Source organism: Sminthopsis crassicaudata, chromosome 3 (assembly GCF_048593235.1).
Source record: "Sminthopsis crassicaudata isolate SCR6 chromosome 3, ASM4859323v1, whole genome shotgun sequence".
Classification (NCBI taxonomy): domain Eukaryota; kingdom Metazoa; phylum Chordata; class Mammalia; order Dasyuromorphia; family Dasyuridae; genus Sminthopsis; species Sminthopsis crassicaudata.
The window spans coordinates 285,952,673-285,972,685 of record NC_133619.1 but is presented as its reverse complement, the minus strand read 5'-3'; the positions used below and the strand labels follow the sequence as shown (position 1 = coordinate 285,972,685).

Here is a 20,013-nt window from a genome sequence, read left to right as displayed (position 1 = left end):
GATAATAACATCCTTACCCTGATATTATTGAAAAGGCTTCTAGCTTGTCCCCATCCCAGATAATCCTTATTCCTTGTAATTTTGGGGAGTCCTGGGCTGATCCTCCAGTTAAGGATGTTACATGGCTAGCTGAAGTTTTTCCCATGAAATTGTCTGGAGATTTGAAAGAAAAATCTCAGAGTTGACTCTGTGGCATTTTCTTGGTAAAGATATAGAGTGTTTTGTCATGTCTTTTTCTAATGTGTCCTCATTTCACAGATAAGGAACCTCTGAGACAAGCATTATATGACTTGGCCTGGATCAGACAATTTGTAAGTATGTATATATGCCTTGATTCAAATTCAGATCTTCTTGATCTAAGGCCTCGTGGTTTTTCCACAATACCAGCAACCTGCTCAATCAATACATAAGTTTGATTACATTTTGGGATGCTTTATTTGACAGCTAAACCAAACATTCTGATGAGGATGGCATTCTCTGTGCAAGAACTCTAAAACAAGGAACAGTGTGAAGAATTCTGATTATAATAGTTCCTGTTATAATTAACCACATCACTTATATTAATGTTTGAATTATATTTAGACAGATCACAAATTACATAGCTAAGGTAGCTTAGCTCAAAACCATAGATATAACAAGTTTCCTGATATGATATAATCATCATCATAATCATAAAAACAATAATAATACATTTTACTTAAAAGGAGAACAGAATAAATGCAATAGTACCTAATTTATTTTGGCATCACATATAACCCAATTTATAGTATCAGTTATTTAGTGTTGTATTTTTCTCACAGGCTATTTACTCCAGCATTTCATATTACAAAATTCACTATTTCTGGCTAACTCACTGTAGACTATTTTAAAAGTGATAGTAATCTACTCCTGTCCTCACACTTAAGAAGGCAATTAGTTACCAAATTTTCCCAAACTCTCCATATACACTTTGGCAAGTAGCATTGAAATTCAACTACAAAATTTCCATTCTGTGTTTCCACTTCAACCAAATCAGCACTTTTCCCATCCTCTCAATGGGCTTAAACCATCTGAAACACAGCTACAGTAACCCAGAAGTCTCCTGGGACAAAAGGAGTTTGGAGATGTTCCCTACCTTCTGTATGAGGAGCACATCATCCCCAGTTCCTGCTCTCTACCTTTCATGTTGTGTGGGATGGGGTGCTAGACCCTCCCCCCCCCTTACCCAAATGGAGTCCTCCAGGAAATTCCAAATACAGAGAGCAAGGAGGGTCCAAGAACAGCAGTTCAGCCATCCAGCATGGTGTGTCCCCCCCCTCCCCTACAGTAAGAAATAGAGAAAGGATTAAATGGTAGAAAAACTGAAGGCATAACCATCCTTTCTGTTGATGTTTAAATTCATTGGATGGACTGAAAAGGAAGAAACCATTGCCCAATGATTAGCAATGCTGTCACTACCTGAAACTTAGGCCTAAGGTCCTCTAGCATCTAAGAAATATTCACCTGCTCCCATTCACTATTTTAACTGGAGACTTTATTTCTCTTTCCAAATCTTCCAAACTCATTACTCAAACTAAACCATTTTCCATTACATGTAAAGCACAGAATGGCTATATTCATTTTCCCGAATATTTCCTTCATAGTTCTAGCATATACTGCTATTAAACTGCCCAAAGTTAATTTCAACCCAGATGCTTTTCTTCATTAATAACCATTATAAGCTGTTGCTTGATTAGCTGAAAATCAGATGTTATTTACAAGATCAAAGACCTCCCAACCTCTCCCAGGGAGATGGAATCTGTGCTCCCTAATCCTAGGCCCAGGAGTTTGTAGGACAAACTCTTTTTTAAAAGATCCATTAAAATATTTTTAGTACTTAGAAAAACTTTTAAAAAGGGTTACCGAAGCCCAGGAATAGAGTTCCTCGGTTCTCCCAACCTGGTCAACAGCTGATCTTTTATGTAATTTACAGAAATTAACTCAAAACCCTTTTCCATATTAACTCAATTCACTTTCCTGCTTACTCCACCCCCCAGAATCTCAAAACAGTAAATAAGTCATAAATCAAGAAAGTTGTATTTCTTTCACGATTTTCACCAATGTTGGTTATAGGACATTTTATTTTTTTTATTTTTTTTTTGTTTAACATATTGCTAGATATTTATCTCTATTACATACTTTTTATATGATTCCATGAAAAATCAATTAATCCCTAATGTCCCAACCAGTTCTTATCCCTCCATTATGAAATCATGGACCTAATTTTTTTTAATATATATATATATATTTAAAATATTATCCCTTGTATTCATTTTTCCAAATTATCCCCCCCCATTCCCTCCCACCGATGACAGGCAATACCATACATTTTACATGTGTTACAATATAGTCTAGATACAATACATGTGTGTGAATATCATTTTCTTGTTGCACAATAAGCATTAGATTCCGAAGGTACATGTAACCTGGGCAGACAGATATTAGTGCTAACAATTTACATTCACTTCCCAGTGTTTCTTCTCTGGGTGTAGCTACCTCTGTCCATCATTGATCAACTGGAAGTGAGTTGAAGATTTCCACTTCCATCAGAATACATCCTCATACAGTATTGTTGTTGAAGTGTATAGTGATCTTCTGGTTCTGCTCATTTCACTCAGCATCAGTTGATGTAAGTCTCTCCAGGCCTTTCTATATTCCTCCTGCTGCTCATTTATTACAGAGCAATAATATTCCATAACCTTCATATACCATAATTTACCCAACCATTCTCCAACTGATGGACATCCATTCATCTTCCAGTTTCTAGCTACAACAAAAAGAGCTGCCACAAACATTTTGGCACATATATGTCTCTTTCCGCTCTTTAGTATTTCTTTGGGATATAAGCCCAGTAGTAGCACTGCTGGGTCAAAGGGTATGCACAGTTTGATAGCTTTTGGGGCATAGTTCCAAATTGCTCTCAGAATGGCTGGATTCTTTCGCAACTCCACCAACAATGCATTAGTGTCCCAGTTTCCCCACATCCCCTCCAACATTCATCATTATTTTTTCCTGTCATCTTAGCCAATCTGACAGGTGTGTAGTGGTATCTCAGAGTTGTCTTAATTTGCATTTCTATGATCAGTAGTGATTTGGAACACTCTTTCATGTGAGTGAATATAGTTTCAATTTCTTCATCTGAGAATTGTCTGTTCATATCCTTTGACCATTTATCAATTGGAGAATGGTTCGGTTTCTTATAAATTAGGGTCAGTTTTCTATATATTTTGGAAATGAGACCTTTGTCAGAACCTTTGTTTTTAAAAATATTTTCCCAATTTGTTACTTCCCTTCTAATCTTGTTTGCATTAGTATTATTTGTACAGAAACTTTTAAGTTTGATGTAATCAAAATCTTCTCTTTTGTGATCAATAATGATCTCTAGTTCTCCTCTAGTCATAAATTCCTTCCTCCTCCACAAGTCTGAGAGGTAGACTATACTCTGTTCCTCTAATCTATTTATTATCTCCCTCTTTATGCCTAAATCATGGACCCATTTTGATCTTATCTTGGTATATGGTGTTAAGTGTGGATCCATATCTAATTTCTGCCATATTAATTTCCAGTTTTCCCAACAGTTTTTTCCAAATAATGAATTTTTATCCCTAATGTTGGTATCTTTGGGTTTGTCAAAAATTAGGTTGCTATAAATGTACCCTTTTTTGTCCTTTGTATCTAATCTGTTCCACTGATCTACCAGTCTATTTCTTAGCCAATACCAAATGGTTTTGGTGACTGCTGCTATATAATATAGCTTTAGATCAGGTACACTTAGACAACCTTCCTCTGAGTTTTTTTTTCATTAGTTCCCTTGCAATTCTCGACCTTTTATTCTTCCATATGAATTTTGTTGTTATTTTTTCTAGGTCATTGAAATAGTTTCTTGGGAGTCTGATTGGTATAGCACTAAATAAATAGATTAGTTTGGGGAGTATTGTCATCTTTATTATATTCGCTCGGCCTATCCAAGAGCACTGAATGTCTTTCCAATTATTTAAATCTGATTTTATTTTTGTGGCAAGTGTTTTGTAATTTTTCTCATATAATTCCTGACTTTTCTTTGGTAGATGGATTCCCAAATACTTTATACTCTCAACATTTGTTTGGAATGGAATTTCTCTTTGTATCTCTTGCTGTTGCATTTTGTTAGTGATATATAAAAATGCTGAGGATTTATGTGGATTTATTTTGTATCCTGCCACTTTGCTGAAATTTTGAATTATTTCTAGTAGCTTTTTAGCAGAGTCTTTGGGGTTCTCTAAGTAAACCATCATGTCATCTGCAAAAAGTGATAGTTTGATTTCCTCATTTCCTACTCTAATTCCTTGAATCTCTTTCTTGGCTCTTATTGCCGAGGCTAGCATTTCTAGTACTATATTGAATAGTAATGGTGATAGTGGGCAACCTTGTTTCACTCCTGATCTTACTGGGAAAGGTTCCAATTTATTTCTATTGCATATTATGCTTACTGAAGGTCTTAAATATATGCTCCTGATTATTCTAAGGAATAGTCCATTTATTCCTATATTCTCCAGCGTTTTTAGTAGGAATGGATGTTGGATTTTGTCAAATGCTTTTTCTGCATCTATTGAGATGATCATATGGTTCTTATTAATTTGATTATTAATATGGCCAATTACATTAATAGCTTTTCCTAATATTAAACCAGCCCTGCATTCCTGGAATAAATCCTACTTGATCATAGTGTATTATCCTGCAGATGATTTTCGGAAGTCTTTTTGCTAATATTTTATTTAAGATTTAGCATCAATATTCATTAAGGAAATTGGTCTATAATTTTCTTTCTCAGTTTTCGATCGACCTGGTTTAGGTATCAGTACCATGTCTGTGTCATAAAAGGAGTTTGGTAGGATTCCTTCATTCCATATTTTTTCAAATAATTTATATAACATTGGGGCTAATTGTTCTTTAAATGTTTGGTAGAATTCACATGTAAATCCATCTGGCCCTGGGGATTTTTTCCTGGGGAGTTGATTAATAGCTTGTTCTATTTCTTTTTCTGAAATGGGACTATTTAAGCAATTTATCTCCTCCTCTGTTAATCTAGGGAGCCTATATTTTTGGAGGAAGTCATCCATTTCACTTAAGTTATCAAATTTATTGGCATAAAGTTGGGCAAAGTAACTCCTTATTATTTCTCTAATTTCCTCTTCATTGGTGGAAATATCCCCCTTTTCATTTGTAAGACTAACAATTTGATTTTCCTCTTTCTTTTTTCTGATCAAATTTACCAAAGGTTTATCTATTTTATTGGCTTTTTCATAAAACCAACTCTTGGTTTTATTTATTAATTCAATAGTTTTTTTACTTTCAATATTATTGATTTCTCCTTTTAATTTTTGTATTTCAAGTTTAATTTTTGGTTGGGGGTTTATAATTTGGTCTTTTTCTAGCCTTTTAAGTTGTAAGCCCAATTCGTTAATCTTCTCTTTCTCTATTTTCTTCAAATAAGCCTCTAAAGATATAAAATTTCCCCTTATTACTGCTTTAGCTGCATCCCAAAGATTTTGGTATGATGTCTCATCATTGTCATTATCTTGGGTGAAATTATTAATTGTTTCTATAATTTGCTCTTTCACCGAGTCATTCTTTAAGATGAGATTATTCAGTTTCCAATTACTTTTTGGTCTATTTACCCCTAACTTTTTACTGAATGTAGCTTTTATTGCATTGTGATCTGAGAAGAAGGCATTTATTATTTCTGCCTTCCTACATTTAATTTTGAGATCTTTATGTCCTAATATATGGTCTATTTTTGTATAGGATCCATGAACTGCTGAGAAGAAAGTATATTCCTTTCAATAGCCATTCAGTTTTCTCCAAAGGTCTATCATACCTAGTTTTTCTAATGTTCTATTTACTTTTTTAATTTCTTTCTTGTTTGTTTTGTGGTTTGATTTGTCTAAATCTGAGAGTGCAAGGTTGAGATCTCCCACTATTATAGTTTTACTGTCTATTTCTTCTTGCAATTCTCTTAACTTTTCCTTTAGAAAGTTAGATGCCATACCGTTTGGTGCATATATGTTTAGTATTGATATGGCTTCATTATTTATGCTACCTTTCAGCAGGATATAGTTTCCTTGCTTATCTCTTTTAAGTAGATCAACTTCTGCTTTTGCTTGATCTGAGTTAAGGATAGCTACCCCTGCTTTTTTGGCCCTGTGCTCGAACTGGAAGTGTCTGCCAGAAACCGTGGTCCCTAGTTCAAAAGTTCCGCTTCTCTGGGACTTCCTGGAGCTGAGTTCCACTCCTTCCAGCTAAGCTAGGCAGTGTGTGTTGCCTTGGGCCGTATCCACCCGCTTGTCAATCTCTTAACTATTCTCAGGTGGGAGCTGAGGCCACACCCCCTGGTGCTGAGATCTGCTGAGTCACCCAGAGGATCCGGGGAAAATCTAATCTATCTGAATTTTTAAAGTGTTTAGATTTCCCTTCTGAACTGCTAAATAATTAGCAGAGAAGAGCTAATAGCCTGTGCCAGATTCCTTTATCTCAGTGGCTTCTCTGATCTCAGAGCCCTTCCCAGCACGATCGGCAGAGTATGCTAGCACCCAGCCGTCTGTGCTGGCCTCTCTTCTTCCTCCCCTGGGAACTGACCTTTTCTGTTGAAACTCCAGATTCTCTTCAGCTGGCAAGTCGTGCTTCCAGTCCTTGTGATATCTATCAGTACTGGGCTTATTCTAAGGCTTAATTTATCTAATTGGTTGTGAGGGAGTGAGGACGTTCACAGAGTCGTGTGTTTCTTCTCCGCCATCTTGGCTCCGCCCCCTGACTGTTTTTTTTTTATGTTCTTACATCCTTCTATTTCAAATCTCTCTTCAAATTTCTCTAGGTAAGAGAACAGGGCTCTTCCAACTGGCCTTGTTCCTTCATTTTGAATAGATTACTCTGGTTATTCCAAATTGACCTTTGATTGGTCAAGGAGGTATCAATAAGTCTTTGTACCCGGCCTCTCAAATAGGAGATTATGTAATACCTTACAGGCATTAATTCTCCAGCTACCAAAATTAGGGAAATGATGGTGGAGACTTCCAACTCTTTCCATTTGCCTAACCATGATTCTAACCAACCTGTTGTAGGACTATTGGTATCTGAGTTGAGTGCCAATTCTTCTGAAAGTGCTGAAAGTCCTCCTAAGGCCTTGTCACAGTTCCATCACATGTGGTATCATTTGAGATAAAAGTACAGCAACTACCCCCCCTTATCATTTTGCACATTCCTGCTTGTTCTGCTAATACATCTTGAGCCAATATATTTTCCCAGCAGTCATCTGACTTCCTAAATTCATCAGATACTCCTATACTATTTAAATAAATTCTTTCATCAAATGACTCATATGGTGAACTAATCTCCTTCCTTTTGAAACTGATTGTTTGACCCTCCTTTCCTTTCTCGAATGTCAGAGTAAAAGGAATAGGCAATTGGACTAGGGCACATGTGCTTGCCCAATGCCCAGCCAGAGCGGGTCAGAGCGTGTTTCTCCTAATAACACAAAAAGTCACTTCCAAGTTATATTCATTTCTCAGAGATTACCAGAGTTAGCTCCAGTTGTATTCCAGCTCTGAATATGTGAAAGCCAGGTTCCTAGGTTTTGGAATCCTTCACACTATTGTGAGAGATAAGCCAAATAATTTCCCAAGTCTGAACAGAACTGGTATGGCTTTAGTGTGCCCTCTTCTCCACAGAAGGGGCAAGTCACTACATCCTTTTCAGGGCCCTTACTATGGAACAGGAGGACCATGCATTTGAATTCATATCCATATTTCTCCATGGATTAGGGCAATGGTACCATCTGCGTATGGGGAAGACCAATGGCCCCAGCATAGTACACTATGTTGTACCCATTTTAGCTAGGCTTTGGTGTCTCCATCTCCTTTTTCTATCTTCATCATCTGTCTAAGATCCTTGACTCTGATAACATCTACAACTTTAGAGTCATTTGGAGATTCCCAGTCCTTTACTAGATGTACTATGGTTGCATTGAGATCCTTTTTCCATCTTTAAGAACCTTGATTCCAAATCTCCCTTAGGAATCTGTACCTGTTATATCTACTCCCAAACCATAAGTCCTATGCGCTCTTTGCTTTACATTTTGGGGAGTCAGAATTAGAGAATGACACTTGGAATTTTTGACAGTTGGGTTTGGTCCCCTGTTAAAGTTACTTTACCTTGTAGTCAGTTCTGATTTCTTATATATAGATGACCACCCTCTTTAAGCTGTAGCAAACCAAACATATCCCATTGTGCACATGAAGTCCTGACAAATTTACTTACTCTCTCTCTCTCTCTCTTCTCTCTCTCTCTCTCTCTCTCTCTCTCTCTCTCTCTCTCTCTCTCTCTCTCAGTTCAGAACAACATAAAGATGAGAATGGAAACACAAATGAAAAACAACAGAGCGGGGGACAGAGGGAGTACTTTCTCCCATGGGATATAGGGGAATCTCTGGAGGACTCAGACCTCCCTTTTCATCTACCTTCTTCTTTAAGCCTTTTTTCCCATCCTGATAAATATTGTTAGGACTTTTGATCTATGGAACTACAACTCTTATCTAGTCTCAGGATTATTAAAGCAGGTTAAACTTTTAACATATAAGGTTTTGGAAAAGAGGACAAAACAAAGAAGCTAACTGGTCTTATTCTTTCATTGAACTCATGGAAAAACTGAATCCAGACAAGTTTGTTGTTTTTTTTTTAATTTTTATTTTTTTTATAATTATACCTTTTTTTGACAGTACATATGCATGGGTAATTTTTTACAACATTATCCCTTGCAATTACTTCTATTCAGATTTTTTCCCTTCCTCCCCCAACCCCCTCCCCCAGATGGCAGGCTGTCTTATACATGTTAAATATATTACAGTATATTCTAGATACAATATATGCGTGTAGAACCGAATTTTTTGTTGCCCAGGAAGAATTGGATTCTGAAGGTAAAAATAACAGTTTACACTCATTTCCCAGTGTTCCTTTTCTGGATGTAGCTGGTTCTGACCATCATTAATCAATTGGAATTGGATTAGCTCTTCTCTATGTTGAAGAAATCCACTTCCATCAGCATACATCCTCATACAGTATCATTGTTGAAGTGTATAATGATCCTCTGGTTCTGCTTGTTTCACTCAGCATCAGTTGATGTAAGTCTCTCCAAGCCTCTCTGTATTTCTCCTGTTGGTCATTTATTATAGAACAATAATATTCCATAACATTCATATACCATAGTTTACCCAACCATTCTCCAATTGATGGACATCCATTCATCTTCCAGCTTCTAGCCACTATGAAAAGGGATGCCACAAACATTTTGGCACATACAGGTCCCTTTCCCTTCTTTAGTAGTTCCTTGGGGTATAAGCCCAGTAGTAGTATGGCTGGGTCAAAGGGTATGCACATTTTGATAACTTTTGGGGCATAATTCCAGATTGCTCTCCAGAATGGTTGGATTCTTTCACAACTCCACCAACAATGCATCAGTGTCCCAGTTTTCCCACAGCCCCTCCAACATTCATAGTTATTTGTTCCTGTCATCTTAGCCAATCGGACAGGTGTGTAATGATACCTCAGAGTTGTCTTAATTTGCATTTCTCTGATCAACAGTGATTTGGAACACTCTTTCATATGAGTGGAAATAGTTTTAATTTCATCATCTGAAAATTGTCTGTTCATATCCTTTGACCATTTATCAATTGGAGAATGGCTTGATTTCTTATAAATTAAAGTCAATTCTCTGTATATTTTGGAGATGAGCCCTTTATCAGAACCTTTAACTGTAAAAATTTTTCCCAATATGTTACTTCCCTTCTAATCTTGTTTACATTAGTTTTGTTTGTGCAGAAACTTTTTAATTTGGTGTAATCAAAATTTTCTATATTGTGATCAATAATAGTCTCTAGTTCTCCCTTGGAAACATACTCCTTCCTCCTCCACAAGTCTGAGAGGTAAACCATCCCATGTTCCTCCAATTTATTTATGATTTCGTTCTTTATGCCTAAATCTTGGACCCATTTTGATCTAATCTTAGTATGTAGTGTTAAATGTGGGTCCATGCCTAGTTTCTGCCATACTAATTACCAGTTTTCCCAGCAGTTTTTGTCAAGTAATGAATTCTTATCCCAAAATTTAGGATCTTTGGGTTTGTCAAAGATTAGATTGCTATTTTTATTCACTATCTTGCCCTGTGAACCTAACCTATGCCACTGATCAACTAGTCTATTTCTTAGCCAATACCAAATGGTTTTGGTGATTGCTGCTTTATAATATAATTTTAGATCAGGTACAGGTAGGCCAGCTTCATTTAATTATTTTTTTCATTAATTCCCTTGAAATTCTCGACCTTTCATTCTTCCATATGAATTTTGTTGTTATTTTTTCTAGGTCATTAAAATAGTTTCTTGGGAGTCTGATTGGTATAGCACTAAATAAATAGATTAGTTTGGGGAGTATTGTCATCTTTATTATATTCGCTCGAGCTATCCAAGAACACTGAATGTCTTTCCAATTATTTAAATCTGACTTTATTTTTTTGGCAAGTGTTTTGTAATTTTTCTCATATAATTCCTGACTCTCCTTTGGTAGATATATTCCCAAATATTTTATACTATGGACTGTTATTTTGAATGGAATTTCTCTTTGTATCTCTTGCTGTTGGATTGTGTTGGTAATGTATAAAAATGCTGAGGATTTATGTGGATTTATTTTGTATCCTGCGACTTTGCTAAAATTCTGAATTATTTCTAATAGCTTTTTAGCAGAGTCTTTGGGGTTCTCTAAGTAAACCATCATGTCATCTGCGAAAAGTGATAATTTGATTTCTTCATTTCCTACTCTAATTCCTTGAATCTCTTTCTCGGCTCTTATTGCCGAGGCTAGAGTTTCTAGTACTATATTGAATAGTAATGGTGATAGTGGGCAACCTTGTTTCACTCCTGATCTTACAGGGAAAGGTTCTAGTTTATCGCCATTACATATGATGTTTACTGAAGGTTTTAAATATATGCTCCTTATTATTTTAAGGAATAGTCCATTTTTTCCTATACTCTCCAGCGTTTTTAGTAGGAATGGATGTTGGATTTTATCAAATGCTTTTTCTGTATCTATTGAGATGATCATATGGTTTTTATTAATTTGATTATTAATATGGTCAATTATACTAATAGTTTTCCTAATATTAAACCAGCCCTGCATTCCTGGTATAAATCCCACTTGGTCATAGTGTATTATCCTGGGGATGATTTTCTGAAGTCTATTTGCTAATATCTTATTTAAGATTTTAGCATCAATATTCATTAAGGAAATTGGTCTATAGTATTCTTTCTCAGTTTTCAATCTACCTGGTTTAGGTACTGATACCTGGTTTAGGTATCAGTACCATGTCTGTGTCATAGAAGGAATTTAGTAGGACTCCTTCAATCCCTATTTTTTCAAATAGTTTACAGCATTGGAGTTAGTTGTTCTTTAAATGTTTGGTAGAATTCACCTGTAAATCCATCTGGTCCTGGGGACTTTTTCTTAGGAAGTTGGTTAATAGCTTGGTCTATTTCTTTTTCTGAGATGGGACTATTTAGACTAATTACTTCTTCCTCTGTTAATCTGGGCAAGCTATATTTTTGAAGGTATTCTTCCATTTCATTTAAGTTATCAAATTTATCGGCATAAAGTTGAGCAAAGTAGCTCCTAACTAATTTCCTCTTCATTAGTGGTGAGTTCACCCTTTTCATTTTCAAGACTATCAATTTGCTTTTTCTCTTTCCTTTTTTTAATCAGGTTTACTAATGGTTTTTCTATTTTGTTGGTTTTTTCATAAAACAAACTCTTAGTTTTATTAATTAATTCAATAGTTTTTTTACTTTCAATTTTATTAATCTCACCTTTTATTTTTTGAATTTCAAGTTTTGTGTTTGTCTGGGGGTTTTTAATTTGTTCCTTTTCTAGCAATTTTAGTTGTAAGCCCAATTCGTTGGCCCTCTCTTTCTCTATTTTATGCAAGTAGGCCTGTAGAGATATAAAACTTCCCCTTATTACTGCTTTGGCTGTATCCCACACATTTTGGTATGATGTCTCATTATTGTCATTTTCTTAGGTGAAGTTATTATGTCTATGATTTGTTGTTTTACACAATCATTTTTAGTATAAGATTATTTAGTTTCCAATTATTTTTTGGTCTATTTTCCCCTGGCTTTTTATTAAATGTTATTTTGATTGCATTATGGTCTGAAAAGGATACATTTGCTATTTCTGCCTTACTGCCTTTGATTTTGAGGTTTTTATGCCCTAGTATATGATCAATTTTTGTATAGGTTCCATGAACTGCTGAGAAGAAAGTATATTCCTTTCTGTTTCCATTTAGCTTTCGCCAAAGATCTATCATATCAAACTTTTCTAGTATTCTATTTACCTCTTTGACTTCTTTCTTATTTATTTTGTTGTTTGATTTATCTAATTCTGAGAGTGCAAGGTTGAGATCTCCCGCTATTATAGTTTTGCTATCTATTTCCTCTTGCAGCTCTCTTAATTTCTCTTTTAAGAATTTAGATGCTGCACCACTTGGTGCATATGTGGTTAATATTGATATTGCTTCATTATTGATCTACCCTTTAGCAGGATATAATGCCCTTCCTTATCTCTTTTAATTAGATCAATTTTTGTTTTTGCTTGATCTGAGATGAGGGTGGCTACCCCTGCTTTTTTGAAGGCTTTGCCTGAAGCATAGTAGATTCTGCTCCACCCTTTTACTTTTAGTTTGAATGTCTCACCCTGTTTCAGGTGTGTTTCCTGTAAACAACATATAGTAGGATTCTGACTTTTAATCCAGTCTGCTAACTGCTTCCTCTTTATGAGGCAGTTTGCCCCATTCACATTTATGGTTAGAAGGACTAATTCTATATTGCTTGCCATCCTATTAACCCCTGCTTATGCTTTTCCCCTTTCCTTCCCTCTTTCCCCCCTACCCAGTATTAAACTGGGGAACACCACTTGCTTTTCACAGCCCTCCCTTTTTAGGATCCCTCCCCCACCTTAAAGATCCTCCCCTTATTTTACCCCTTTTCCTCGAAATTTCTGTATTCCCTTCCCCTTAGCTTACTCCTTCCCTTTCACTTTTCAATGAAGTGGAAGAAGTTTCACCATAAATCGAATATGTCTATTGATGCACGCTATGTTCATCTCCCTCCTTTCTTTCTCTCAGATATAATAGGTTACCTTTGCCTCTTCATGAGATGTAGTACCACCACTTTACACTTTTTTATGATATAATCTCCTTTCCACCTCTAGTTTCTAAGACAAATTGTACATATGTTCTTTACATATTTTTTGACAGAAGTATAGTTCTCAAGATTTCTTTTTACCTTTTTAGAAATCTCTTGAGTTCTGTATTTGAAGATCAAACCTTTTATTTAGGTCTGGTTTTTTCATAAAAAATAGATGGAATTCATTTATTTCATTAAATATTCATCTTCTTCCCTGGAAAACGATGCTCATTCTTGCTGGGTAAGTTATTCTTGGCTGCATACCAAGTTCCTTAGCCTTTCGGAATATCATGTTCCAGGCCCTGCATTCTTTTAATGTGGACGCTGCTAGATCCTGGGTTATCCTTATTGTGGCTCCTCCATATCTGAATTACTTTTTTCTAGCAGCTTCCAATATCTTTTCCTTTGTCTGATGATTCTTGAACTTGGCCACTATATTTCTTGGCGTTTTGATTTTAGGGTCCCTTTTAGTAGGTGATCGATGAATTTTTTCAATGTCTATTTTACCCTCTGTTTCCAGAATGTCTGGGCAGTTCTCTTTGATAATTTCCTCGAAAATGGTGTCCAAGCTCTTTTTTTCCTCCCATTTTTCAGGGAGTCTGATTATTCTCAAATTGTCTCTCCTGGATCTGTTTTCCAGGTCTGTTGTCTTTCTGGTAAGGTACTTGACAGTCTTTTCAATTGTTTCATTTCTCTGGTTTTGCTTGACTACCTCTTGGTTTCTCCTTGAGTCATTCATTTCTACTTGTTCCAGTCTAATTTTCAATGATGTATTTTCTTCACTCACTTTTTTTATATCTCTTTGTAATTGTCCAATTGAGTTTTTATCTTCTATGGAATTTTTTTCCATTTTATCCATTTTATTTTTTAGAGAGCTGTTTTCTTTGTCCAGCTCACTAATCCTGTTTTCCTTGGAGTTGTTTACCTTTTCCAGCTCACTAATCTTGTTTCTCAATGATTTGATTTCTTTATCCACTCTGTCTTTGAATGCATGGGATGACTTCTCCAGGCTCTCTTGCCAAGCTTCCCTTTCCTTTTCCCATTTCTCTTCCAGCTCTCTTGTGAGAGCCTTTTTGATTTCCTCTATGATGTTCTTTTGTATTGAGGAGCAGCTTATATGCCTCCCAGGTGATACATCTGGGGACAGTCTGTTCCTAGTCTCCTCAGCATTTGAAGTCTGCTCCCTCTCCACACAGAAGCTGTCAATGGTTAGAGCCCTTTTGAATTTTTTGTTCATTTTGTCAGAGTAGGAATCAAAGAAAACAAACTGACAAGAGAAACAATTGGTCTGTTTTGCGGGGGATGGAGCTGGATGGTATTAATGGGCTTCCTCTACAGACTGGTGGTAGGGCAGCAGAGAGGCACTAACAGAACAGCAATGACTGTACTGAGTCTGCGCTCTGAGGCTCTGAGAATGCACCGAGTCAGTCCAGGTGGGGGTTGGGGGTGGCCGGGCTCTGAGAGAGGCTGGCTTTCTGGGGTTTTAATCTTCACCTCCAGTGTTTACACCCTCTCCGCCGCTCCTGGCTTGCTGCCAAGACAGAGCATCCACACTGGGGCAAAAGCCCTTTCACAGAAACGGCAGAGATCACACCCCTCCCCCTCTGGTCTGAGCTGTGTGAGCTGCCTGTCTTGCTTTGGCTGCCTGTCCTCAGTCTGCGCCCAGTCTGATTGACCCTCCCCCGAGCAAACACAGACCTTTTCTGGCGACTTTCAAGGATGTCTTCTCTTGGTGCTTATTTGTGGATTTCTTTCTGGGTCAAGCATTAAGTCAGAGGCTTGTCATGAAGTAAGTTCTGAGAGAAAACAAGGAGCTCAAGCAGCTGTCTGCCTCCACACCGCCATCTTCGAATCCAGACAAGTTAAAGTGACTTTTACCAGATGCAGAGAGCTGACATCTTAGTGAGGAAGAGAGGAGTGCATTTCTGAATCTAACATGTATATCTGCATGTTGACTAAGTTACTGCAGCTCTCTGTGAGCTAGAGAGTTATTTTTGTGAGTAGTCTCTGAATTGCATTGGTGGAGGCATTCCTTCAATCAGTGCATTTGAACTTGAACCATCACCATCCTTCATCTCTTAAAAAGCAATTTTTGTGTAACTTCAGGCCTTTTTTCTACTTGCTAAGTGTTTTCCTATTCAGGGAACAAATGAGTCAATATGTGAACCTTCCTACTGAAGATTACTCCCATTTCCACCTAGACACTTAATGTCTATATGGCTTAATGATACTGATTTCTTCTCTAAACCAAAGATACTTATGTTCAGGAATATCATGGGGCTGCCAATAGATTATAAATATAATGAGAGCAATGGAACACTGTAAAATAGTTGTATTTTAAAGTGTGTCATGGCCCCACAAAGTCTTCAGTATCTTTTCTGAGCAATGAATCCATGGAAGGGACATGAAAGCATGAACCTTCATAAAGGACTAAGAAGATTGGAGAAGGGACAATTCAAGGACATTTCTGTTATGCCAATGGAATTTGGGTAAAATAAATTCAGTCTCAGATGTGAGAAGAGAAAAAAATCTAAACTTTAAAATATAAGGTTTGATTATTTTTTTTCCTTTTTTATTTCAGCATTATGAACAGAAGAGCCCAACTGACTGAAGAAAACAACTCCTTAAAAATAGATTTGGTACAATTGACAAAAATTTGGAAAAAAAAAAAAACAAACTACTTAATTGTAAAGCACAATTCACCGAATGGAAAAAAGATGTTTAAAAGAGCTAATCAAAGAAATTAATTCATTTAAAATTAGAAATGGACAAAAGGAAATGACTGCCTGAATGAAACATCAAGAATCCTTCAAACAAAATATAAGGCAATGAATAGAGGAAAATACATAAAATTTCTTCCTGGAAAAAACAACCAACTTAGAAAATAGATACAGGTGAGATAATGTAAACATTGTTAGACTACTTGAGAGCCATGATCAAGAAAGGAACCTGAAAAACATCTTTCAATAAATCTTTTTAAGAAAATTGCCCCAATATACCAGAACCAGAGGTTAAAAGACATTGAAAGAATCTACTGCTGAACTCTTGAAAGAACATACAAAATGAAAACCCCAAGAAATATTGTAGCTGAATTTCAGAATGATAATATCAAGGCAAAATTAATGTTCTCTTTCTCTAAATTATAATTGTTCTCTGGGAGGAGGTTTCTCAGGAAGCTTCTGGAGGCAGCTTTGATTTCAGCTCAGTTCAATAATCCCAAAATGCAGCCAGGAGTTAAAGTCCGGATCCTTTACTTTGTCTTTCAAAGTCCTGAATCTTTTGCTGGGCCTGGTTAGCTTTCTTAGAGGCCTAGCTCTCTCTTTGGTTCCCTGAGAGCTCTCATCAGAATGTCTCCAGCCAGGTTCAGCCTCTCATCCTCCCAATGTCTCCAGCCAGCATGAAGGTAGATGTGGGAATGAATCTGACTCTGCCTCCCAGAGAATGGGCTTGTGGGTACTCTGGGGGCTTGTGGGAGCTCCTTAAAAGTATGCTCTCTTAATGGTGTGAAAGCTGTGAATTTTGAACTAGAGAATTGTTAAGTACCATGCTAAATTATATTATTATATCCATTCCAATGACTTAGCACCTTGTAAGAATCCTAACAAGGAGCTAGAAAGAAACAATTCAAATATCAAAGAAGCAAAGCCATGATTATCCAAAAGATCAGCTTCCACATGAAATGATCAGAGGGCCTGAAACATATTTCAATAGGCACAGGGATCTTGGACTACAACTAAGAACTACTCAGCAAATGTGAGCATCATCTTTCAGGGGAAAAGATAGATATACAATGAAACGGAATTTTCACTTATTCCCAATGTAAAAAAAAAAAAAAAAAAAAAAAAAAAAAAAGGAAAAAAAGAGATGAACAGAAAATTGGATCTTCAAATAAAAGACTCAAAAAAGAACCATAGAAAGGTAAACTGAGTATTTATAGCTCTACACAGTAAAATCATATTTTTAACTTTTGATAACTGTATCTTTGTAAATAGGGCAATTAGACATAGTTTACATACATAGTGTAGCTGGGTATAGGTTTAGTTTGATGCAATCGTTTAAAAAATTAAGGGGTGAAAAAGGATTATATGGGAGAAGAGGAAAGAAATTATATGAGAGGAAAAGAAGGAAATGGATGAATATTGGAAATTAAAACAACTATTGAGGTATCACACTCACTTATCAGATTGGCTAAGATGATAGCAAAAAATAATGAAAAATGTTGTAAGGATGTGGGAAAACTGGGACACTCATTAATTGTTGGCAGGATTGTGAACTGATCCAACATGGCACTATGTCCAAAGGGCTATAGAAAGAGAATATAAAAAAGGGAAAAGGATCCACATTTGCCAAAAATATTTGTTGCAGCCCTATTTGTAGTGACAAGAAATTGGACATGGCATAAATGACCATAAATTAGGAAATGACTGAATAAGTTATGGTATATGAACATAAGGAAATGTTATTGTTCTATATGAAGTGATTAATAAGTGTTTTTAGAAAGCTCTGGAAAAACTTACACGAATCAATATGCCGAGTTAAATGAGCAGAACCAGGAGAACCTAAACCCAAGTATAGGGTATACTAGTAACAGCAAAATTTTGTGATAACCATTTATGATAGACTTAACTCTTAGGAATGCTGCGATGAAAAAAAATTTCAGTAGACTTGAAAGGAAAATTTTATCGCCATGTAGAGGAAGAAATATGGAAAATGAATGCATATGAAAGCATACTCTTTCGAACTGTTTAATTGTTTTTTCTTTCCCATTGTTTTTTATCTTTTGGTTTGATTTTTTTTTTTCACAACATGGGAAACATGGAAAAGCTTATAATGACTATTTTATATAAGATTGCTTAGTATCTTGGGGAAGGGGGAGGCAAGAAGGGAAAGAAAGAGAGGGATGGAAAGAGAAATTTGGAATTCAAAATTTTACAAATGAGAATGTTGACAACTATCTTTACATGTAATTAGAAAATGAAATATTGAGAGAATAATAGTAAAATAAAATGTAAATATACTTCTTTCCTATTACTTTCTAGATTTTGAGATAAAGAGGCAACTTTCCAAGTGGCTTATTTTTGTGTTATTTTCTTTGAATGAATCCAAGAAATTTTTTTGACTATGGATGTTTCGTAAGTATAATGAGGGCCATCTCTACTGTGTGTAGCAAACTGAGTCCTCTTAGTCTGCAGCATATCAATGTTCTCAATTTATTGGAATTTTTACATAATCCTTTTTCCTAAATCAGATGCTTAATCGTGTTTGATAGTTCCAATATGGGGGCAGAAACTTGTTATTTTTTAGTCAAGTGATTGTTGAATTGGATAGTGTTTCAGAGTCATAGACATAGCCCTTTCCTAAACCTCCCATCTCAAGGCCCATTGGCCAGAAACAATTCATTGAGTGCTGCATTGCTAATTGAACACCCTGAGTACTTTGGAAATCAGTTGACTCAAAACCTTCCTGGACAAAAGGAAAGGACAGAAAGGTGAGTCCTGATCGGGAACATAGCCCCCTTATGCTGTCATAGTATAAAGCTGCTTGCCACTTGAATCAAAGATGGCCTGACCCTGTGAATACTTTTCATACAATTTCTCACCCTGTGAAAATTCCCCTAAGAATTAGACTTCAATTTTTTCTCTTCCTGACAACATCAGGGGTGAGTGGAAAGAGCAAAAGAATCAAGGCACAAGATTGGGGGTGGAGGGGCTATGTCACTGAAAATTCCAAGATGAAAGCTTGAATTCTGAAAACAAATTGTATTTAATGATTTTCCTCGCAACAATCAATGAAAAAGTTGTGTCATTTGGGAAACTAACACAAGCTGAGTGAAATTGTTTGGAAAATTTTACTAGCATGTGGCAGCCTTACAATATAAAGTTCAATGCTCCTCAGTGGCATTGTAAGTTTTTAAAGTGGAATTGAATCTTGAAATTAGAATTTAGAGTCTTGATTGTCAATTATTTGAGATTTACCTGCATTTTTGTAACGCGGGGTTTTAACTAAATTTTAAGGATTGTCTTTTTTCCCTCATAAAACAAAAGGGAAACTTAATGAAGGGAACAGGAGGGGAAAATTCAATCCCTTCTGAGAGTTCCCAGAACATTTTAATAAGTTGGGAAAAGGAAAAAACAAAAAACAAAAAACAAGTCCAGCCAGTTGGATCCACTATTAAATGATTGTATGATCCTTGAGAACTGAGCTCACCTAAATCTCTGATTACTCAGATTTGCTAGTTGAGATAAAATGTCATGGGATGAAGGATGCTATTTTTGAGTTTTGTATGCATATGTAATTTTCTGATTAGTCATTTAGTCAGTAACCCACTGCTTGAGAGAAATGCCAAAATATTATAGGTGGAGGTGTGTGTCTGGGCAAAACCAGGGAGAATAGCCTTTGGCTTCATGTAAGGTGGGATCCTTCTGGGATTGGTTTTCTAATTAGTTTCTGTGTTTCCTGGCTGATTATTCCTGAATTGTGATAACTGCATGATTGGTAGTCTACTGTGACTCTTCCATGAGGTCAGCCAGAGCTGAGGGTGCTGGATCCTGCCATATATTCAAATGATGGTTGATGCTGAATGCCATCTTGGTTCTGATCCCAAGACTCAGCATCCACTGGCTGCTGCTTAGACCAGCTTCTGGGCTCTTGAGCTCATCATCCCTTCCAGTGGGACTTGTAAGGTAGGGACAGCTCTACATCCAGTCTCCGCAGGAAGTAGTTTCAGAAGATGAGAT

General features: G+C 36.3%; 2 long non-coding RNA genes across 2 annotated transcripts in view; one reads left to right on the top strand and one right to left on the bottom strand.

The window, feature by feature from the left end:
* The window catches only part of LOC141561374 (uncharacterized), a 238,867-nt gene that overhangs the window by 76,732 nt on the left and 142,122 nt on the right, over positions 1–20,013 (bottom strand). The gene's annotated exons all lie outside the window — the stretch shown is intronic.
* Positions 1–20,013, top strand: part of LOC141561372 (uncharacterized) — a 104,692-nt gene that overhangs the window by 760 nt on the left and 83,919 nt on the right. Inside the window, exons 2-4 of the long non-coding RNA XR_012488035.1 lie at positions 259–311; positions 15,858–17,194; positions 18,316–18,408. This is a non-coding gene — a long non-coding RNA (uncharacterized LOC141561372). The remainder of the gene's footprint in view (positions 1–258; positions 312–15,857; positions 17,195–18,315; positions 18,409–20,013) is intronic.